The sequence below is a fragment of the Triticum aestivum genome, chromosome 2B (genome assembly GCF_018294505.1).
Source record: "Triticum aestivum cultivar Chinese Spring chromosome 2B, IWGSC CS RefSeq v2.1, whole genome shotgun sequence".
NCBI lineage: Eukaryota > Viridiplantae > Streptophyta > Magnoliopsida > Poales > Poaceae > Triticum > Triticum aestivum.
The window spans coordinates 644536853-644559106 of record NC_057798.1 but is presented as its reverse complement, the minus strand read 5'-3'; positions in this window follow the sequence as shown (position 1 = coordinate 644559106).

The window sequence follows — 22254 nt, the reverse complement described above, 5'->3', positions numbered from 1 at the left end:
TTGCGAGTACTTTCAAAGTACTCACTTGGCTTGTTGATTTGGCCAGATGTTGATGAAGGTGATCTCATGGATGAAGAGTTCGATAGCGAGCCTGACGCCTAGAGGAGTCCCAGTCAGTCCCGTGTGATCCTGCATTTGGTCACTGTTATATATCCGCTTCCGCCACCCCAGAAATAAATTCATCGAGCCTCACCTTGACACTCGATGAGCTGCTAGTTAGGAGTCAAGTTATCCACCACCACTTTTTATCTCGAGCTAGTAGCATGCCACCACACCCCTGTGTCATAACCGCCCTTATGTAAGATATTGACGAGTTTGTAATAAATTGTTGAGCAGCCTCAGCTCAACCCTGTAATATGTTTATGCTACTGGTCCTCTGTTTATCAAGTATTTGTCTACCAGTGAGGATAACTCTTCATATACTGGGAACTAAAGATCGAGTTTTCTCAATAAGCATTTTATTGAAAAACCGGTCGTGACAGGATGTCAGGAGACCAGCAATGACTGGTTATTACAATAGAGTAAGAAAGCTGGAAAAGAAGTTTGAAGGGTTGGAGCTTCACCATATACCCCGACTGAAAATTCAAGCTGCAGATGAATTGGCAAAGATAGGATCTAAGAGAGAGGCCATTCCCAGCAATGTGTTTTTGGAGCATATTCATTCACCTTCAATTCAGGAAGATCCTTTCACTGAAGAGCCCCCACAGCCTAAGAGCACCACAGATCAGACCGAAGTCGAAATCCCAGCCGTGGTCGACTTGGTCATTGAGGTTTTGGTCGTCACTCCCGACTGGACAGTGTCATACGTTGCATACATTCTTAGGAAAGAACTTCCAGAGGATGAAGAGGCTCGACAGATTGTCCGACGATCTAAAGCCTTTACTGTGATAAAAGGTCAGTTGTTAAGAGAAAGTGTAACCGGAGTCTGCGAGAAATGCATCACGCCAGAAGAAGGCCGAATGATCCTCAATGATATTCACTCAGAAACCTGTGGTCACCATGCGTCCTCTCGGACCATTGTGGCCAAAGCATACCGAGCCGGATTTTACTAGCCACATGCCAGTGAGATGGCAAAAGAAATAGTAGACAAATGTGAAGGCTGTCAGTTTTACTCCAACATGTCCCATAGGCCTGCATTAGCTCTAAAGACTATTCCACTCATCTGGCCTTTCGCTGTCTGGGGATTGGATATGGTTGGACCTCTAAGGACTGGCAGGACTGGATTTACCCATGTGCTGGTAGCAGTCGGCAAGTTTACCAAATGGATTGAAGCCAAACCCATTAAAAACCTTGAGGCAAGTACAACTGTAAGTTTCATCAGAGAATTGACATTCAGATATGGTGTTCCGCACAACATCATCACGGATAATGGGCCGAACTTCGACTCTGACGAGTTCAGAGCCTTTTGTGCTTCCCAAGGCACGAGGGTCGATTATGCTTCAGTCGCCCATCCTTAGTCGAATGGGAAGGCTGAAAGAGCAAATGGCTTGATTCTCAAAGGACCGAAACCCCGATTGATGCGTGACCTCAAGCATGCAGCAGGTGCCTGGGTCGACGAACTTCCATCAGTACTTTGGGGATTGAGGGCAACTCCTAATAGGTCGACTGGACAGACTCCATTTTTGTTGGTCTATGGAGCTGAAGCTGTACTCCGGAGTGATTTGCTTCACAATGCAGTCCCCTAGTGGGTGCCTTAGCTGCGAATCTGTTTCGCCTAAGTTGAAAATAGAAATCCTACCGAGTCATGAGCCAGCCTCTCACTCGGGGGCTTAACTCAAATCTATTTCGCCTAAGTTTGAAAAATCCTACCGAGTGGTGAGCCAGTCTCCCACTCGGAGGCTTAGCTGTAGTCTAGTACTCGCCTAAGTGTAAAAAATCCTACCGAGTGGTGAGCCAGCCTCCCACTCGGAGGCTTAGCTGCAGTCCAGTACTCGCCTAAGTTTGAAAAATCCTACCGAGTGATGAGCCAGCCTCTCATTCGGGGGCTTAGCTGTGAATCCGTTTCGCCTAAGTTTCAAAAATCCTACCGAGTGCTGAGCGATCCTCCCACTCGGAGGCTTAGCTATGAAGTCGTTTCGCCTAAGTTTGAAAAATCCTACCGAGTGATGAGCCAGCCTCTCACTCGGGGGCTTAGCTGCGCATCCGTTTCGCCTAAGTTTGAAAAATCCTACCAAGTGCTGAGCGATCCTCCCACTCGGAGGCTTAGCTGCGAAGCCGTTTTGCCTAAGTTTGAAAAATCCTACCAAGTGCTGAGCGATCCTCCCACTCGGAGGCTTAGCTGCAGTGCAGTACTCGCCTAAGTTTGGAAAATCCTACCGAGTGATGAGCCAGCCTCTCACTCGGGGGCTTAGCTGCGAATCCGTTTCACCTAAGTTTGAAAAATCCTATCGAGTGGTGAGCAATCCTCCCACTTAGGGGCTTAGCTGCAGTCCCGTACTCGCCTAAGTGTAAAAAATCCTACCAAGTAGTGAGCGATCCTCCCACTCGGAGGCTTAGCTACAGTCCAGTACTAACCTAAGTGTGAAAAATCCTACCGAGTGGTGAGCGATCCTCCCACTCAGGGGCTTAGCTACAGTCCAGTACTCGCCTAAGTGTAAAAAATCCTACCGAGTGGAGAGCGATCCTCCCACTTGGGGGCTTAGCTGCAGTCCAGTACTCGCCTAAGTTTGAAAATCCCAACGAGTGGCGCAGGTCGCCCATGACCCCCCTCTGGGGCTGCACCGTCAAGAAGAAGGACGAGATTGTGCGAGCGATCCTCCCACTCGGAGGCTTAGCTGTAGTCCCGTACTCGCCTAAGTTTGAAAAATCCTACCAAGTGGTGAGCCAGCCTCTCACTCGGTGGCTTAGCTGCAGTCCTGTACTCGCCTAAGTGTAAAAAATCCTACCGAGTGGTGAGCGATCCTCCCACTCGGGGGCTTAGCTGCAGTCCTGTACTCGCCTAAGTGTAAAAAATCCTACCGAGTGGTGAGCGATCCTCCCACTCGAAGGCTTAGCTACAGTTCAGTACTCGCCTAAGTGTGAAAAATCCTACCGAGTGGTGAGCGATCCTCCCACTCGGGGGCTTAGCTGCAGTCCAATACTCGCCTAAGTGTAAAAAATCCTACCGAGTGGTGAGCGATTCTCCCACTCGGGGGCTTAGCTGCAGTCCGGTACTCGCCTAAGTGTAAAAAATCCAACCGAGTGGTGCGGGTCGCCAATGACCCCCCCGGGGGCTGCACCGTCAAGAAGAAGGACAATATTGTGCGTGCAACCAAAGGCTCATCCAATAGCTGGTGCCAAGGCGAGCTGCTTTAAGGAACATCAAGACCATTGCTGAATGCCTCACTGATGAGCTGATCAATGCTGCCAAGGGCTCACCCAGCAGCTAGTGCCAAGACGAGCTGCTTTTAGGAACATCAAGGCCATTGCTGAGTACCTTGCTGATGAGCTAATCAATGCTACACAGGGCTCATCCAACAGGTCGACTGCGGCTCTTCCTCAGAAGCTGCACCAAAAGTACAAGAATCGATCCGAGTGAAGAACGAGTCCCGCTCAAAGACAAACACAACATATTCAAAGATAAACCAAGTTTAGATGAATCCAAAGGTTCCAAACCATAGATTAAAGTGCTCGGGCGTCAGGCCCGAAGGAGTTTCAACGATTACAAAATCACTCGGCATTCCGAGGCAAAGAGAGATGAAGCATACTGGTTTTCGGTCACTCGTCAGGAGAAGGGTTGGCTGGGCCACAGAAGCTATCAAGATCGATGTTGTCTGCAATACGAGTGGCAGCCTCAAGGAAGGTGTCCATGAAGGACTGGAAGGTGTGCTTCTTGGTACTCACAACCTTGAGAGCTGCCAACTTGTCTTCTCTAGCGTCCTTGTAGTGCACTCAGACCAATGACAGGGCAACGTCGGCGCCACAGCGAGCGGACGACTTCTTCCATTCCTGCACTCGGCCGGAGATCTGATTTAGTCGAGTCATCAGCGACTCGAGATCTTGCGAGAGTTCCGCCTGAGGCCAGAGTTTGGTGTCAACCTGAGTCATCGCCGCCTTCAGTCGAGCCAGATAAGCAACGACGCCGTCAAGCGTGATTCCAACCGCAGCAAGTTCATCACAACGTCATCCTTCACAGGACAATTGATGGGGTCGAGACCTGTCTCGACCCACCCGGTTTCAGCTTCAAAATCCTGACAAAGTTCTGCACCATCATGAAAAATAGTGAGTCGACAATATTACAACATACTTCAGTCGACGACAACTAACCAGTCGAGCGGTTGTACCTTCAAGCTTCAGAACTAGTTTCGCGACAAGTTGTACTAGATAGGACTCTAGCTTGCCTGTCTTGGCTCTGAGGCCTCCGACTTCATTGGTCAGGTTCTTCGTGTCCTTCTTCAGTTTCTCAACTTCCGAATTGGCTTCTGAGATGGCGGTCTTCAGCTTTGCATTCTCCTCTTCCAACTTGCCGACTGAAGCCAGCTTCTTGTCCACAAGCGTTGTCTTCTCACGTGCTTCCTTCTGAGAAGCACCAAGGTCCTAGTCCTTCTTCTCCAAAGCTTCCTTCATTCTCTCTAAAGAAAGAACACTCTTCAAGCGATCCTGAAGTTGACAGTTTTCACTATGCACATCTGCTTGTGTGAAGTCACTCGGTTCAAAGAAACTAAAAGAAAAACAGTGAAAGACGCGAGCTACTAGGTCGGCAAGAGTCGATTGGTTACCTTCCATGATGGCTGTTTCTTCTTGAGCAGTCTTGTGGTTCTTCTTTGCGAGTTCGAGATCAAGCTCAAGGCTGATATGCTTCTTCTTTAACTCGGAAAGCTGAGCTCCAAGATCACAAGACTTCTGCAGTCAGTGAGAGAGATATATCAGTCAACAGAAATAGAAGATAATGACAGCGAAAGTTACTCTAAGAGTACAACCGAATCAAATGTTCAACAGTAGTCTCGGGGACTACACCCAGTGGGTGCACTTAGCGTGCCCCCACTGATCTAGATCAACACTCAGCATGGTCTGCCCAGCGTGAGTAAAAAAACATGGTAAAAAGAAGATTCTAAGACCTCAGCCGACTGCCAGTAGTCGACCGTGGTCTCGGGGACTACACCCAGTGGGTGCACTCGGCGTGCCCCCACTAGTCCGGACAGAATACTAAGACTCAGCACGAGTCAAGTGGAGTGGAAGACTTCCTAAACTCTAAACACAGGCACACCCCAGGGGGTGATCAGACATAAAACAACATTCAAAAGTTCAGTCGGAGTTCGCTGACCTTAACATTGGTCTGCAGGGCGGTGCTAGCGTTATAAGCCACCTGACTGGCCTCGTGCATCACCTTCACCTTCTCCATGACAAGGTTCACCTGGCGAAGAGCCTCCCTGGCAGCACTTGGTGAATCATCTGGGGTCTGATATGCAGCAACGAGTGATGGCTCCAAGGCGGCTGAAGCAGCTACTGGGCAGACACGTGGAGTTGCACTGGAGCGGTAGGGGCTGGAGCAGTCGACCCCGACGGACGACCAGTCGTCAGCGGCCTGGCGAATGTGACGTTGGTCCGAACCGGATCTCCGGAACGCTCGACCACCACCTCAAGCACCGGCGTCGACTGAGGGACTTGAACTTCAAGCCTTCTCCTGCTTGAGCCCCCGCCTGTCCTCCTCCTCTCCTGTAGAGGCACTTCTTCTTCATCATCAGGAAGCACGACGACATCTCGCGGAACTGCAGAGAGAGAAAAACATCATAAATTCAGCCGACTGACAATTCAATCGACTAAATGCAGTCTGGTTGAACAGACTTACCAACTCGGGAGGTGGCCGCATCATCGGTCTCCTCGTCTCATGGAGCTTTGTCGATATCCATGTCAGTTGCAGTAGAGGTTGGGTTAGAAAGAAACATGATCCATTTGGTCAAAACAAAATCTCCAGTCGGCCTAGATAAATGCAAGAAAGATACTCACCCTGAAGCAACAGGGACGTGCATCTTGATCCTCGGCAAAGTCTTCCGAGCCTTTGGAGGAGAAACCTTGGGCTGCTTGGCGACCTTCTCTATCGGCTCCGGAGTCGACGTCCGAGTACGCTTCTGTGTGTGGGTACTTGGGGCCACATTCTTTGACTTCACGGGCTCAAGTACAGTCGAATGTGTATGCAAAGACAATTGGGATGAAGAACATACCTTGTTGGGCTGATTGTCGTCACTGAAGGGGATGACTCTCCTGGCTCCTCTGGGGTTGTCCTGATTGACTGTAATGCTCTTCAGCCACATGGCCACGGTCTTGGCTGGCACTTCCTCTGGGTGAACACGAGCGGTGTCGTCGGTCCTAGAGTACAGCCACATGGGATGGTCACGGGCCTGAAGTGGCTGGATGCGTCAACTGAGGAATATTTCCAGCAGGTCCATGCGAGTGACACCCTCATTAATCAGTTGGACCACTTTCTCAACCAGCATCTTCGTCTCCACGTTCTCAGCAGCAGTCACGTTTAGTAAGGAAGGAGTCTGGACACGGTCAAAAGTGAAGTGGGGAAGGCCGGTCGACTGACCTAGAGTTGGGAGGTCCTGGCAGTAGAACCAGGTCGACTGCCAGCCCCTAACCGATTCAGGGAGAGTCTTGGAAGGGAAAGAACTCCTCTGCCTCTTTTGGATACCCAAACCCCCACACATCTGAATGACATGAGTCTTTGAGTCACACGTTTTCTCTTTCTTCACCGACTGGGAACGGATGGTGAAAATATGTTTGAAAAGGCCCCAGTGTGGTCAACACCCCAAAAAGTTTTCACACATCGACACGAACGCGGCAAGGTACGTGATGGTATTGGGAGAAAAATGGTGGAGTTGGGCACCGAAGAAGTTCAGGAAGCCCCGGAAGAAGGGGTGCGAAGGAATCGAAAAACCCCGGTCGACGTGGGTGGTGAGTAGTACACACTCACCCGACCGAGGCTGTGGCTCCGTCTCCCCCTTAGGAAGCCTTGCTGCACCGTTGGCGATCAGCCCGGACTCCACCAGCTCAACCAGATCTTCTTACCGGAGCGAAGACCGGATCCAATCGCCCTGGATCCAGCTTGGCGGCAGCCCCGAGCGCGATGATGACCCGCGGTTCTGCTTCTTGCCTTTCGCCGCCCCCATCGCCTTCTTCGTGTGCTCTAGCGCTGCCGTCTTGTCCTTCACCATGGCGGCAGAGAGGTGGCGTCGAGAACAGAGGAGCTGGATGCAGTGAAGAAGCAGAGGAAGAAGAAAGAGAACCAGACGCGCATAATGCAGGCGCCTCGGCTCCGTCGCCTTATAAAGGGCCGCTTCCGAGTGGCTCACACGTGGGACCGGGCGATCCTGTCAAATCCCGCAACAATCGCGCGCAATGTACATGGCGAAAAAGGTGGTGCGGAGATCGAGGCACTACTGTTTATCCGCCCCACTTACTACGGCACGCCCCGTCCTGCGCGCTTCCCTGAAATTTCGTATCCCGTGAAATCCGGGATTCACTGCTATCAATCGCGCCAAAGATTCTGCACCCCGAGACAACACTTGGCAGATGACTACAAGTTCAGTCGGCAACTCTCTGAATGGATCAAGGCGACTGAATCAATGCTGAAGTACCAACTAAGCCTTCCATCCTGCGTAAAACACTCGCGAGGTGCAAAGCTCGGAATAAGTTCAACTTCAACCTACTTTCCACTCGAACCTTAATCCATTCGGGGGCTACTGATGAGGATACAGACCCGGGGTAGGGTCATAGGCCTGACCTATACGTTCTACCCAAGGTCACTACCATAGAAGATAAGAAGTCCAAGAGGCAACGAAGGACCCCCAATCAAAGATGTCGAGTGCAATCCACCCGACCAGTCATATCACTCGGGCGTCCCCCTACCTGTTGTCACTCAACCATATGAGGAATCACTCGACCAACTGAAGGCCAGGAGTGACTCAGCACTGCAATGGTCGAACATTCACTCTGTAGTCTTTAAGGTCATTAATAACACTTATGACTGGCGTTATCAGTAATGCCCCTACTTTATGTACATTAAGCCCCTTGTAATGGAGGATGGCTGGGGTCCTGGCGCACTCTATATAAGCCACCCCCATCCTCTAGGAGAAGGGTTCGGACCCCCTGTAACATCACACACATATAATCCAATCGACCGCCTCCGGGCACCAATACGTAGGGCTATTACTTCCTCCACGAAGGACCTCAACTCGTAAATATCGTGTGTACACCTTCACCATAGCTAGGATCTTGCCTCTCTATACCTACCCCCCTTTCTACTATCAGTCTTAGAACCACGACACCACCCCCTTTTCCTTCTCCTACTCCCTCTCCTTCCCCCTTTCCCCCTCCGCTAAAAGGAAGGGGAGGGGGCGAATCCATCTAGGAGTCCAAGTGGACTCCTTCCCACTTGGGGCGCGACCGGCCTCCTCTCCCTCCCTCCTTTATATATAGGGGGCGCCCTTATGAGACACACCAATTGCTTCAAGCCGTGTGCGGTGCCCCCCTCCACAGTTTATGCCTCCGTTCATATTCTCGCGGTGCTTAAGCGAAGTCCTACGAGGATAACATCACCATCACCGTCACCACGCCGTCGTGTTGACGGAACTCATCTACTCCTTCAACCCTCTGCCGGATCAAGAGCTTAAGGGACGTCATCGTGCTGAACGTGTGCATAACTTGGAGGTGCCGTACGTCCGGTACTTGATCGGTCGGAACGAGAAGACGTTTGACTACATCAACCGCGTTAAGTAAATGCTTCCATTTTCGGTCTACGAGGGTACATGGAAACACTCTCCCCCTCTCGTTGCTATGCACCTCCTAGATAGATCTTGCGTGAGCGTATGAATTTTTTTGAAATTGCATGCTATGTTTACCAACAATTTATTCCACTAAATTTTGGTCGGTTTTAGTTGATCCCTGAAATTTAGTGAAGTAAGATTTTTTTTCTGGTTTATTCATTTCATCGAATATCTGCCATGCGTGTCCGCGATGATGGTGACCACGCCGGAAATGCCGGCGGGTCGATGATGTCAGCCATTTCTCTTCTTCCTTTGTCTTCCTCCTTCTCCACTTTCATCCTCTCAAACATCACCTGCAAAGAAGATGAGCAAACCTGCATGAGACATGGATTTGCAAGATGTTAAGAATTTACCTCCTATTGAAGAAATACATGGTCTTAATTTACCGCCTGCTGAAGAAGTATATGATCTCACTTACTTATTTACTGAAGAACCTCCCGATATCCCGACACAGGTAGTAAAGGTAAATTCTCTCTATAGATATGATAAAGCTGAAGTCCCTCCTACTAAAATTGCTAGTCAGTGCTTGGATGAGTTTGATGACTTTATGTTTAAGCAAGATGACTTTAATGCTTATTTTAGTAGACAATTAAAACAGAATACCTTTATGATTAAACGCTTGGGTGATTACATGGCTGATATTAGAGGTGAACTTAAACTTGTTAGCAAACATGCTTCTATGGTTACCACTCAAGTAGAACAAGTACTTAAAGCTCAGAAAGAAGTGCTTGATGAAATGAATAGTAAGAAAAATGATTATGCTGTTAGAGTGGCTACTAGAACTGGTAGAATGACTCAGGAACCTTTGTATCCTGAAGGCCACCCTAAGAGAATCGAGCAAGATTCTCAAAGAAATAATATTGATGTACCTAGCTCTTCTAAGAGGAAGAAAAATAAAAATGATAGGACTTTGCAAACTTCTAGTGAACCTATTGCTGAACCACCTGAGAATCCAAATGATATCTCTGTTTCTGATGTTGAAACACAATTAGGTGATGAACATGAACCTAGTGATAATGTTAATGATAATGTTCATGTTGATGCTCAACCTAGTAATGATAAGGATGTAGAAGTCGAACCTGCTGTTGATCTTGATAACCCACAATCAAGGAATCAACGTTATGATAAAAGAGACTTTGTTGCTAGGAAACATGGTAAAGAATGGGAACCATGGGTTCATAAACCCATGCCTTTTCCTCCGAAACCATCCAAGAAAAAGGATGATGAGGATTTTGAGCGTTTTGCTGAAATGATTAGACCCATCTTTTTGCGTATGCGATTAACTGATGTGCTCAAAACAAATCCTTATGCTAAGTATATGAAGGATATTATTACTAATAAAAGAAAAATACCTGAAGCTAAAATTTCCACCATGCTTGCTAATTATACTTTTAAGGGTGGAATACCAAAGAAACTTGGAGATCCAGGAGTACCTACTATACCATGCTCCATTAAGAGAAATTATGTTAAAACTGCTTTATGTGATCTTGGAACAGGTGTCAGTGTTATGCCTCTCTCTTTATATCGTAGACTTGATTTGAATAAGTTGACACCTACTGAAATATCTTTGCAAATGGCTAATAAATCAACTGCTATACCTGTCGGTATTTGTGAGGATGTGCCTGTTGTGGTTGCAAACGTTACTATTTTAACGGACTTTGTTATTCTCGATATTCCCGAGGATGATAGTATGTCTATTATTCTTGGAAGACCTTTCCTTAATACTGCAGGGGCTGTTATTGATTGCAACAAAGGCAATGTCACTTTTCATGTTAATGGCAATGAGCACACGGTACACTTTCCGAGAAAACAACCTCAAGTTTATAGTATCAACTCTATTGGAAAAATTCCATCAATTATATTTGGAGGTTTTGAATTTCCTCTCCCTACTGTCAAGAAAAAGTATGATATTATTATTGTTGGGGATTTTCATATACCCATTGAGGTAACTTAGTGTTATTCGAAATTTCTCCGGTTCCGTGATTATTCGGAATGAGTTTGTTAACAAGACTTGATCAACCTTGTTAGTGAGTTCATTTTGATGATCACGAGATGGATGAAACTAGAAGCACAACCTTCTATACCCTCTTTATATTTTCTGTTATTTAGTAGAAATTAAGTAAAATAGTATTTTTCTGTCTGTCTCCTGACTTATCCGTGCAATATAAAAATATCCCGAAAATAAAAGTCCTCAGAATGCCATGCTAATTTAATATGATTTGTTCGGGACTATTTGAGGATTTACTGTGCAAAAACTACCACGGGGGGAGCTGCCACCTGGCCACGAGGGTGGAGGGCGCGCCCTACCCCCCTGGGCGCGCCCCCTGCCTAGTGGGCCCACGGTGTCCCTCCTCCACTTATCCCTGCACCCATCTCCTTCCTCTGCCTCACAAAAACACAAAAAACCAACTCAAGCACGAGTTCCAGCCCCCGTTGCTGTGATTTTCGACCTCCTTGCTCAAAGCACCTCTCACAAAAATGCTTGGGGAGATTGTTCCTTGGTATGTGACTCCTCCATTGGTCCAATTGGTTTTTGTTCTAGTACTTTATTCATTGCAAATTTGTGCTGCATAGGTGATCATGTTCTTGAGCTTGCATGTCAAATTTATATGGTTCTAAGTAGTTCCAATGCTTTATATAGGCTCTAGGCACTTGTGGGAGTTGTTACTACCAATTTTATTGAAGTTGGTTCACTTTTATTTGAAGTTACTAAAAATTTCAGAAATTTTTCATAGGAAACAATATGTTTAGGAGGATGTTCCAAGGTGGTCCTTCAAGGAAGCAAGGTCCCAGGCTTGCAATACGTGATGCTGATGAGGAACCACCAAGAGACGCTCTTGTGAGGCCCTGTGAATGGCCTTCGGAAATTTTTATGAATCAAGTGGGAATCAAAGAAGAATTTAGTGCATATTTGAGTAACGCTGGTCTTGAGGACTTTGAAGCTGACAAATGCCCCCAGTATCATGATCTCACAAGTTCATTTGTGAGGAGGTTTGAGTTTTCATCTTCGCGTAATTCTCCTTCAGTCATGTTTGACCTTTATGACAAATCTTATACCATGGACTTAGAGGATTTTACTTCTGCTTGCAAACTTCCGTCTTGGGGTAATGTCAGGGATCCCCCTAAATCTGAATATAGAGACTTTCTTGCTAGAATAACTGTGGGGTAATTTAGAGATATAACACAAGCTACTATAGGGAGCGTTCACTTTCCCAGTATACATTATTTTGCTCTCTTCATAGGTACATGCATAAATGCTAAGGATGAAGCATGTCACATGTGTGTCCCTGACCTCAGTATTCTCAGGAGTGCTGTGTTAGGAGACCAATCTTATCATATGGGAGCCATTGTAGCTCGCAGGTTGCATCAGAATAGACATAGCGGAGATTTCTTTGGAGGAATTTATGCAACCCACTTAGCTAATTTTCTTGAGATAGACATTCGTGAGGGTGATATGGAGTTACCCCCTTCTTATTTAGATTTTGATTCTATGGTTTCCCACCAGTTTGTTGAGAGGACTGAACCACCTCTCCAGTATCGACTATAACAAACGTCATGTAGTCCATATTGCTCTTCCTGCTCCTGCCTTCTTTGATTTTCAGACAAAAGGAAGATATATTATTACCACAGAGGAGGTAGATGAGTATGAGAGGAGAGCGGAGGCTGTTCAATGCCATGCTGCAGCTCAGGTGGCGGTAGCCGCTGCATCGCAGTACGACCCCAGCTTCACCTACGGGTATCCGCCTGGCTACCCCTGGCAATAGACCAACTTAGGCCAAAAGCCTAAGCTTGGGGGAGTACGTATTTCCCACCGACATTACATTTATGTTCCCACATACTCATTGCTAGATGTCGGTGCTCATACTCGTTCATTGTATTATCCATGTTAGTTTAACTTTCTTTTTCTGCTTTCTTCTTGTGTGTTTGTTAAACTTTAAGAAAAAACCAAAAAATTAGTTAGTTTATTTTCCATGCTTGTAGTAGAATTAAAATGAAAACCCAAAAATATTTCCCGTTCTTCTTTTACTTGTTGGGAGCTTTCCCATGTAAATAGTTTTTATTTCTTTTCCTTTCTTTGGGGTTCAAGAAGACCATATTGAAAATGCTTAGTGGCTCTTATATGCATGATTGTTTATTTAATTTAGAGCCCATATTACTTGTCTTCTCTTGAGTTGAATGCTTGCAGATTCCAGCTCAGTCCAATGGACGTGCACTCTTATTATTATACACATCCTTCGGTCGTGCAAGTGAAAGGCAAGAATGATGATATATGATGGACTTATTGGGATGAGAAAAGTTGGTATGAACTCGACCTCTCTTGTTTTTGTAAATATGATGATTCATCGTTCCTGATTCAGCTATTATGAAGTAAACATATTTGCAATGACATTTAGAGATTATAGTTGCTTGTGCCATGCTTGATTAGATATGAGTTATAATGGTTTACCTTGCGTGCCAACATGCTATTAGAATTATTATGATGTGGTATGATGGGATGGTATCCTCCTTTAAATGTATTGAGTCACTAGACTTGGCACATGTTCACGCATGTAGTTGAATCAAATCAACATAGCCTTCATGATATTTATGTTCATGGTGGATTATATCCTACTCATGCTTGTATTCGGTGTAAATTATTTTTAATGCATGTTTACGAATGTTGTCGCTCTCCCAGTTGGTCGCTTCCCAGTCTTTTGCTAGCCTTCACCTGTACTAAGCGGGAATACTGCTTGTGCATCCAAACTCCTTAAACCCCAAAGTTATTCCATATGAGTCCACTATACCTTCCTATATGCGGTATTTACCTGCCGTTCCAAGTAAATTTGTATGTGCCAAACTCTAAATCTTCAAATAAACATTCTGTTTTGCATGCTCGAATAGCTCATATGTCAACTAGAGCTGCCCTTATCTTCCGTGTTAGGCAGGTTATTCTCAAGAGGAGTGGACTCCGCTCCTCATTCACGAGAAAATGGCTGGTATCCAGGATGCCCAGTCCCATGCTTCATGCAAACTAAATCAAAATAACTGCAAACAAAACTCCCCCTAGGACCCGTTGAATGTTGGAGGCACTCGTTGTTTCGAGCAAGCCATGGATTGATGCTTGTGGAGGAGGGGAGTATAAACTTTACCATTCTATTTGGGAAGCACCTACAATCTGTTTAGCATGGAAGATATCGTCGTCTTTTAGTTGTTATGTTGACAATGAGAGTATGCCGCTCAAAATATAATTTATCTCTATTTCAAAACAAAGCTCTGGCACCTCTACAAATCCCTACTTCCCTCTGCGAAGGGCCTATCTATTTACTTTTATGTTGAGTCATCACCCTTCTTATTCAAAGCACCGTTGGAGAGCACACTGTCGTTTGCATTCATTATATTTGGTTTATATTGGGTATGACTTGACTGGATCTCTTTTACCATGAATTACAATGTTTAGTCAGTCCTTGATCTTTAAAGGTGCTCTACATTTATGTTTTGCGGTCTCAGAAAGGGCTAGAGAGATACCATTTTGTTATATCATGTTATGATTATTTTGAGAAAGTGTTGTCATCCGAGTTTTATTATTATGGCTTGCTAGCTGATTATGCTATTGATATGAGTAATTGTGAGACCTATGTGTTATTGTGAGTATGGTTAGTTCATAATATTGGCTGAAACTTGAATGCTGGCTTTTCATGTTTACAATAACAAGAGCAAACAGAGTTTGCAAAAGTCCTTCTTTTTCTCTTTCAGTTTGTCAACTGAATTGCTTGAGGACAAGCAAGGGTTTAAGCTTGGGGGAATTGATATGTCTCCATCGTATGTACTTTTCCAAACACGTTTGCCCTTGTTTTGGAGTCTAACTTGTATGATTTGAATGGAACTAACCCGGACTGACGCTATTTTCAGCAGAACTGCCATGGTGTTGTTTTTTGTGCAGAAAATAAAAGTTCTCGGAATGACCTCAAACTCCACGGAACACCTTAGAAAAAACAATAAAAAATCCTCGCAAAAGATGAAGACTAGGGGGGCCACACCCTGTCCACGAGGGTGGGGGGCGCCCCCCTGGGCACGCCCCCTACCTCGTGGGCCCCCTGGTGGCCCTCCGACGCCAACTCCAACTCCATATATTGGCTTTCGGGGAGAAAAAAATCGGAGAGAAGAAATCATCGCATTTTACGATATGGAGCCGCCGCCAAGCCCTAATCTCTCTCGGGAGGGCTGATCTGGAGTCCGTTCGGGGCTCCGGAGAGGGGGATTCGTCGCCGTCGTCATCATCAACCATCCTCCATCACCAATTTCATGATGCTCACCGCCGTGCGTGAGTAATTCCATCGTAGGATTGCTGGATGGTGATGCGTTGGATGAGATTTATCATGTAATCGAGTTAGTTTTGTTAGGGTTTCATCCCTAGTATCCATTATGTTCTGAGATTGATGTTGCTATGACTTTGCTATGCTTAATGCTTGTCACTAGGGCCCGAGTGCCATGATTTCAGATCTGAACCTAATATGTTTTCATGAATATATGTGCGTTCTTGATCCTATCTTGCAAATCTATAGTCACCTACTATGTGTTATGATCCGGCAACCCTGAAGTGACAATAATCGGGACCACTCCCGGTGATGATCATAGTTTGAGGAGTTCATGTATTCACTATGCGCTAATGCTTTGTTCCGGTTCTCTATTAAAAGGAGGCCTTAATATACCTTAGTTTCCAATAGGACCCCGCTGCCACGGGAGGGTAGGACAAAAGATGTCATGCAAGTTCTTTTCCATAAGCACGTATGACTATATACGGAATACATGCCTACATTACATTGATGAACTGGAGCTAGTTCTGTGTCACCCTATGTTATGACTGTTACATGACGAACCGCATCTGGCATAATTATCCATCGCTAATCCGGTGCCTACGAGCTTTCCATATACTTGTTCTCGCTTATTTACTTTTCCGTTTCTACTATTACAATCACTACAAAATACCAAAAACATTACTTTTGCTGTCTTTACTTTTGTTACTGTTACCACCACTATCATATTACTTTGCTACTAAACACTTTGCTGCAGAAACTAAGTTTCCAGGTGTGGTTGAATTGACAACTCAGCTGCAAATACTTGAGAATATTCTTTGGCTCCCCTTGTGTCGAATCAATAAATTTGGGTTGAATAATCTACCCTCGAAAATTGTTGCGATCCCCTATACTTGTGGGTTATCAAGACCTTTTTCTAGCGCCGTTGCCGGGGAGCATAGCTCTATTCTTTGAGTTACTTGGGATTTATATCTGCTGGACACTATGAAGAACTTTAAAGATGATCGAACTACTATTTTTCCCTCGACTACGAGGGGAGGTAAGGGACTGCCATCTAGCCTTGCACTAGATTCTCCTTCTGTTATGAGTAAGTTTGCGACACCTAAACCTACTACTGCTATGAATTCCGATATGTCGCATGTTATTGATGATGCCACTTCTGCTATGCATGATACTTATGATGAAACTACTTCTATGCTTGATACTACTGTGCCCCTTGGTGAATTTCTTGATGAGCAAATTGCTAGGTCTAGAGAAAGAGAAATTATTGAACCTGAACACGATGATGTTAGTGATGATGAAAATATGCCTGCTATTCCTAAGGGTTATCTTTTTTATGCGGAATCTTCTGCAACTATTCTTGCTTGCCAGGATAGACATGAACTTAAGAGGTTGCTAGTTAAATGGAGTAAAGAATCTTATAGAGATAGGATGAGACCCGACCCTGCTTTTGCTACTTCACCTATCTGTGTTCCTGATCAGGATTATTATGATTTTTCTGTTGATCCAGATATAATTACTTTGGTTGAATCTGATCCTTTTTATGGCTATGAATCTGAAACTGTTGTGGCACATCTTACTAAGTTAAATGATATAGCTGCCATGTTTACTAATAATGAGAGATCGGGCTACCTTTATTTACTCAAAATATTTCCGTTCTCATTAAAGGGTGATGCTAAGATATGGTTTAATTCTCTTGATCCTGGTTGTGTGCAAAGTCCCCAGGATATGATTTATTACTTCTCTGCTAAATATTTCCCTGCTCATAAGAAACAAGCTGCTTTGAGGGAAATATACAATTTTGTGCAAATTGAAGAAGAGAGTCTCCCACAAGCTTGGGGGAGGCTTCTCAAGTTACTTAATGCTTTGCCTGATCATCCTCTTAAGAAACCTGAAATATTTGATATCTTTTATAATGGACTAACTGATGCTTCCAGAGATTTCCTGGATAGTTGTGCTGGTTCTATTTTCAGGGAAAGAACAACGGATGATGCTGAAATTCTATTGAATAATATGTTGGCAAATGAAAATAATTGGGCACCTCCCGAGACACCTCTTGAGCCAGTTCCAGAGCCAATTACTGAGCCTATTCCTAAACCAACTCTGAAGAAGAGAGGTGTTCTATTTCTCAGTCCCGAAGATATGCAAGAGGCAAAGAAATCTATGAAAGAAAAAGGTATTAAAGCTAAAGATGTTAAGAATTTACCTCCTATTGAAGAAATACATGGTCTTAATTTACCGCCTACTGAAGAAGTATATTATCTCAATTACTTATTTACTGAAGAACCTCCCGATATCCCGACACAGGTAGTAAAGGTAAATTCTCTATATAGATATGATAAAGCTGAAGTCCCTCCTACTAAAATTGCTAGTCAGTGCTTGGATGAGTTTGATGACTTTATGTTTAAGCAAGATGACTTTAATGCTTATTTTGGTAGACAATTAAAATAGAATACCTTTATGATTAAACGCTTGGGTGATTATATGGCTGATATTAGAGGTGAACTTAAACTTGTTAGCAAACATGCTTCTATGGTTACCACTCAAGTAGAACAAGTACTTAAAGCTCAGAAAGAAGTGCTTGATGAAATGAATAGTAAGAAAAATGATTATGCTGTTAGAGTGGCCACTAGAACTGGTAGAATGACTCAGGAACCTTTGTATCCTGAAGGCCACCCTAAGAGAATCGAGCAAGATTCTCAGAGAAATAATATTGATGTACCTAGCTCTTCTAAGAGGAAGAAAAAGAAAAATTATAGGACTTTGCAAACTTCTAGTGAACCTATTGCTGAACCACCTGAGAATCCAAATGATATCTCTGTTTCTGATGCTGAAACACAATCAGGTGATGAACATGAAGCTAGTGATAATGTTAATGATAATGTTCATGTTGATGCTCAACCTAGTAATGATAAGGATGTAGAAGTCGAACCTGCTGTTGATCTTGATAACCCACAATCAAGGAATCAATGTTATGATAAAAGAGACTTTGTTGCTAGGAAACATGGTAAAGAAAGGGAACCATGGGTTCAGAAACCCATGCCATTTCCTTTGAAACCATCCAAGAAAAAGGATGCTGTGGATTTTGAGCGCTTTGCTGAAATGATTAGACCCATCTTTTTGCGTATGTGATTAACTGATGTGCTCAAAAACAAATCCTTATGCTAAGTATATGAAGGATATTATTACTAATAAAAGAAAAATACCTAAAGCTGAAATTTCCACCATGCTTGCTAATTATACTTTTAAGGGTGGAATACCAAAGAAACTTGGAGATCCCGGAGTACCTACTATACCATGCTTCATTAAGAGAAATTATGTTAAAAACTGCTTTATGTGATCTTGGAGCAGGTGTCAGTGTTATGCCTCTCTCTTTATATCGTAGACTTGATTTGAATAAGTTGACACCTACTGAAATATCTTTGCAAATGGCTGATAAATTAACTGCTATACCTGTCGGTATTTGTGAGGATGTGCCTGTTGTCGTTGCAAACGTTACTATTTTAACGGACTTTGTTATTCTTGATATTCTCGAGGATGATAGTATGTCTATTATTCTTGGAAGATCTTTCCTTAATAGTGCAGGGGCTGTTATTGATTGCAACAAAGGCAATGTCACTTTTCATGTTAATGGCAATGAGCACACGGTACACTTTCCAAGAAAACAACCTCAAGTTTATAGTATCAACTCTATTGGAAAAATTCCATCGATTATATTTCGAGGTTTTGAATTTCCTCTCCCTACTATCAAGAAAAAGTATGATATTCTTATTGTTGGGGATTTTCATATCCCCGTTGAGGTAACTTAGTGTTATTTGAAGTTTCTCCGATTCCGTGATTATTCGGAATGAGTTTGTTAACAAGACTTGATCAACCTTGTTAGTGGGTTCATTTTGATGATCACGAGATGGGTGAAACTAGAAGCACAACCTTCTGTACCCTCTTTATATTTTCTGTTATTTAGTAGAATTAAAGTAAAATAGTATTTTTCTGTCTGTCTCCTAACTTATCCGTGCAATATAAAAATATCCTGAAAATAAAAGTCCTCAGAATGCCATGCCAATTTATTATGATTTTTTCGGGAATATTTGAGGATTTACTGTGCAAAAACTACCACGGGGGAGCTGCCACCTGGCCACGAGGGTGGAGGGCGCGCCCTACCCCCCTGGGCGCGCCCCCTGCCTAGTGGGCCCACGGTGTCCCTCCTCCACTTATCCTTGCACCCATCTCCTTCCTCTGCCTCACAAAAACACGAAAAACCAACTCAAGCACGGGTTCCAGCCCCCGTTGCTGTGATTTTCGATCTCCTTGCTCAAAGCACCTCTCGCAAAACTTCTTGGGGAGATTGTTCCTTGGTATGTGACTCCTCCATTGGTCCAATTGGTTTTTGTTCTAGTGCTTTATTCATTGAAAATTTGTGCTGCATAGGTGACCATGTTCTTGAGCTTGCATGTCAAATTTATATGGTTCTAAGTAGTTCCAATGCTTTATATAGGCTCTAGGCACTTGTGGGAGTTGTTACTATCAATTTTATTGAAGTTGGTTCACTTTTATTTGAAGTTACTAAAAAATTTAGAAATTTTTCACAGGAAACAATATGTTTAGGAGGATGTTCCAAGGTGGTCCTTCAAGGAAGCAAGGTCCCAGGGGTAACGGCCAGACCGAGCGAGCCAACGCGGAGGTCCTAAGGGGCCTCAAAACCAGGACCTTCAAGAAGAAGCTGGAAGCTTGCGGCAGGGGCTGGTACGACGAGCTCCAGTCTGTGTTGTGGTCTATCCGCACGACCGCGGCCAAACTGACTAGCGAGATCCCGTTCTTCCTCATCTACGGAGCTGAGGCCGTCCTCGCTCACGAGGTCAGGCGTCATTCCGCACGGGTCCTGGCATTCGACGAGACGCAGCAGGACGCCATGCGGGGGACGGATCTCGTGCTAGGGGAGGAACACTGTCGAGAGGCCGCGCTGCGAGCGGCAAGGTATCAACAGGTGCTGCGACGATACCACTGCCGCAACATCTGCCCCAGAACATGTGGGAGGACCCATTCAAGGTTGTTCATGTTTCCAGGCCCGGCTCTGTGTGCTTGGAGACCCAGGAGGGGGTACCCATCTGTTAGGACCCCGACTCAATGCCACATCGATCTAGCATGTAACACCTCATATCACTTTGCGGCCTCACGCACGGTATTCCCACAGGTGTCGCCTTACCTTTGCCCGGGACCGTTTGCGCCTTTTGGCACACGTATATGCTAGTGTCGCTAGCATCCATATGATAAGGAGCCCGGGCTGACATGGCTAGTCATAAACCCAAAGTGTCACAAATTTACAGGGACAGGCATCCATGACCCAACATCGAACGTGTCGGTCATCAGCGAGTGAATCCAGGCTGTAGCACTGGGCTAGCAGGACTCCGGTGAACCGGGCTGTAGCGGGCTAACAGGACTCCGGTATTCATCGCGTGACATTTCCCCGAGGGGACAGACACAGGAACGAAGAAGGACATATGTCGGCCAGCCTAAGTGTTCCGGAGCAGTAGCAAGCTACCATGGCTCAGTGGAAGCACTAGGAGACATTTCTCGGTAAGAGAGGCTACCAAGGATAAACAACTAGATAGTCAGATCCCACACATACCAAGCATTTCAATAACATACACACAATATGCTCGATATGTGCATATACAACATGGCATCACAACATGACTCTACAACTCAAGTATTTTATTCAATAGGCTCCAAGGAGCGAGATATTACAAACATGGGTCTCACGACCCAACATTCAGAGCATACAAGTCAAAGCACAAGCGGAAGCTTAACATGTCTGAGTACAGACATCTACAAATGAAAAAGGCTGAGAAGCCTGACTATCTACCAGATCCTGCCGAGGGCACAAGATCGTAGATGAGGTAACAAGCTAAACGTCGAAGTCCACATGGTACTACTAGTGAGACGGAAGTCTCTCTGCAAAAACATAAAATAGGCAAACGTGAGTACAAATGTACCCAGCAAGACTTACATCAGAACTATCTACATATGGATCATTATTAACAAAGGGGGTGGTGGAGTTTAACTGCAGCAAGCCAGCTTTGACTCAGTGGCTATCCTGAACTACGACTGCAAGTAACTCTTTTGAGGTGGCGCACACGAGTCCACATATTCACCATATCAATACACCACTATGGATCCGCTCCCGTCTCCCTACAAGAACACCATCCATAGCACTCATGCTTATCTTGCGTATTTTAGAGTATCCACTTTCACTTGTCTATGAACTGTACAGGCAACCCATAAGTCCTTTTCCGCGGACACGGCTATTCGAATAGATGATGTTAACCCTGCAGGGGTGTACTTCTTCACACACGCTCTCACCACTTACCGCCGTTTACACGACATGTACTCGGCAACCTTCAAGCGGAAGCCCAACGAGGGTGTCGGGCACGACCTGACTAACCACACAAGTCTCTAGTCCAGGTTTATCGCCTATTCGGGTTCCATCCGCAAGGAGATCCGGCCGGGGTGTCGCTCACGGCCCCAAACGATGTGTGCAGGGTTCCCAAGTCCACCATCCGGGTGCCACTTGGTACACCGGGCCACTGTGCCTAGTCTGTCCCAAGCCCACCTGTACCGGGTGCCACTTGGTAGACTACTAACACTACCTACAAACACCAGAAACTAGTTGCAACTCCTGGACAGAGATCAAGTTGATTAATAAGTCGAGAGAGCTTGGAGCGCCCGGAGCCCAATGTGTGGTAGTAGCTATTCATGGATCACAAATATAGAACTCAGTTCCTAAGGATGGCTTCAATGAGACAACCCACCATGTACTCCTACATGGCCTCTCATCGCTACCTTTACCAAATCCTGTTCACACACTTAGCTCTCAACAGTAGGACATGTTCAGCACATTCCAATTCATCCCCGATGAATCAGACCTGACACAACTCTAAGCAATAGCAGGCATGACAAACAAGCATGAATGAGTAGGAACATCAGGGCTCAAACAACTCCTACTCATGCTAGTGGGTTTCACCTATTTACTGTGGCAATGACAGGTCATGCAGAGGATAAAGGGGTTCAACTACCGCAGCAAGTAACAGTTGTATCATTGTTGTCCTAATGCAGTAAAATAGAGCAGGAGCGAGAGAGTGGAATTGTATCGGAATGAACAAGGGGGTTTTGCTTGCCTGGCACTCCTGAAGATAATATAGTTCTTCATCGGTGTCATC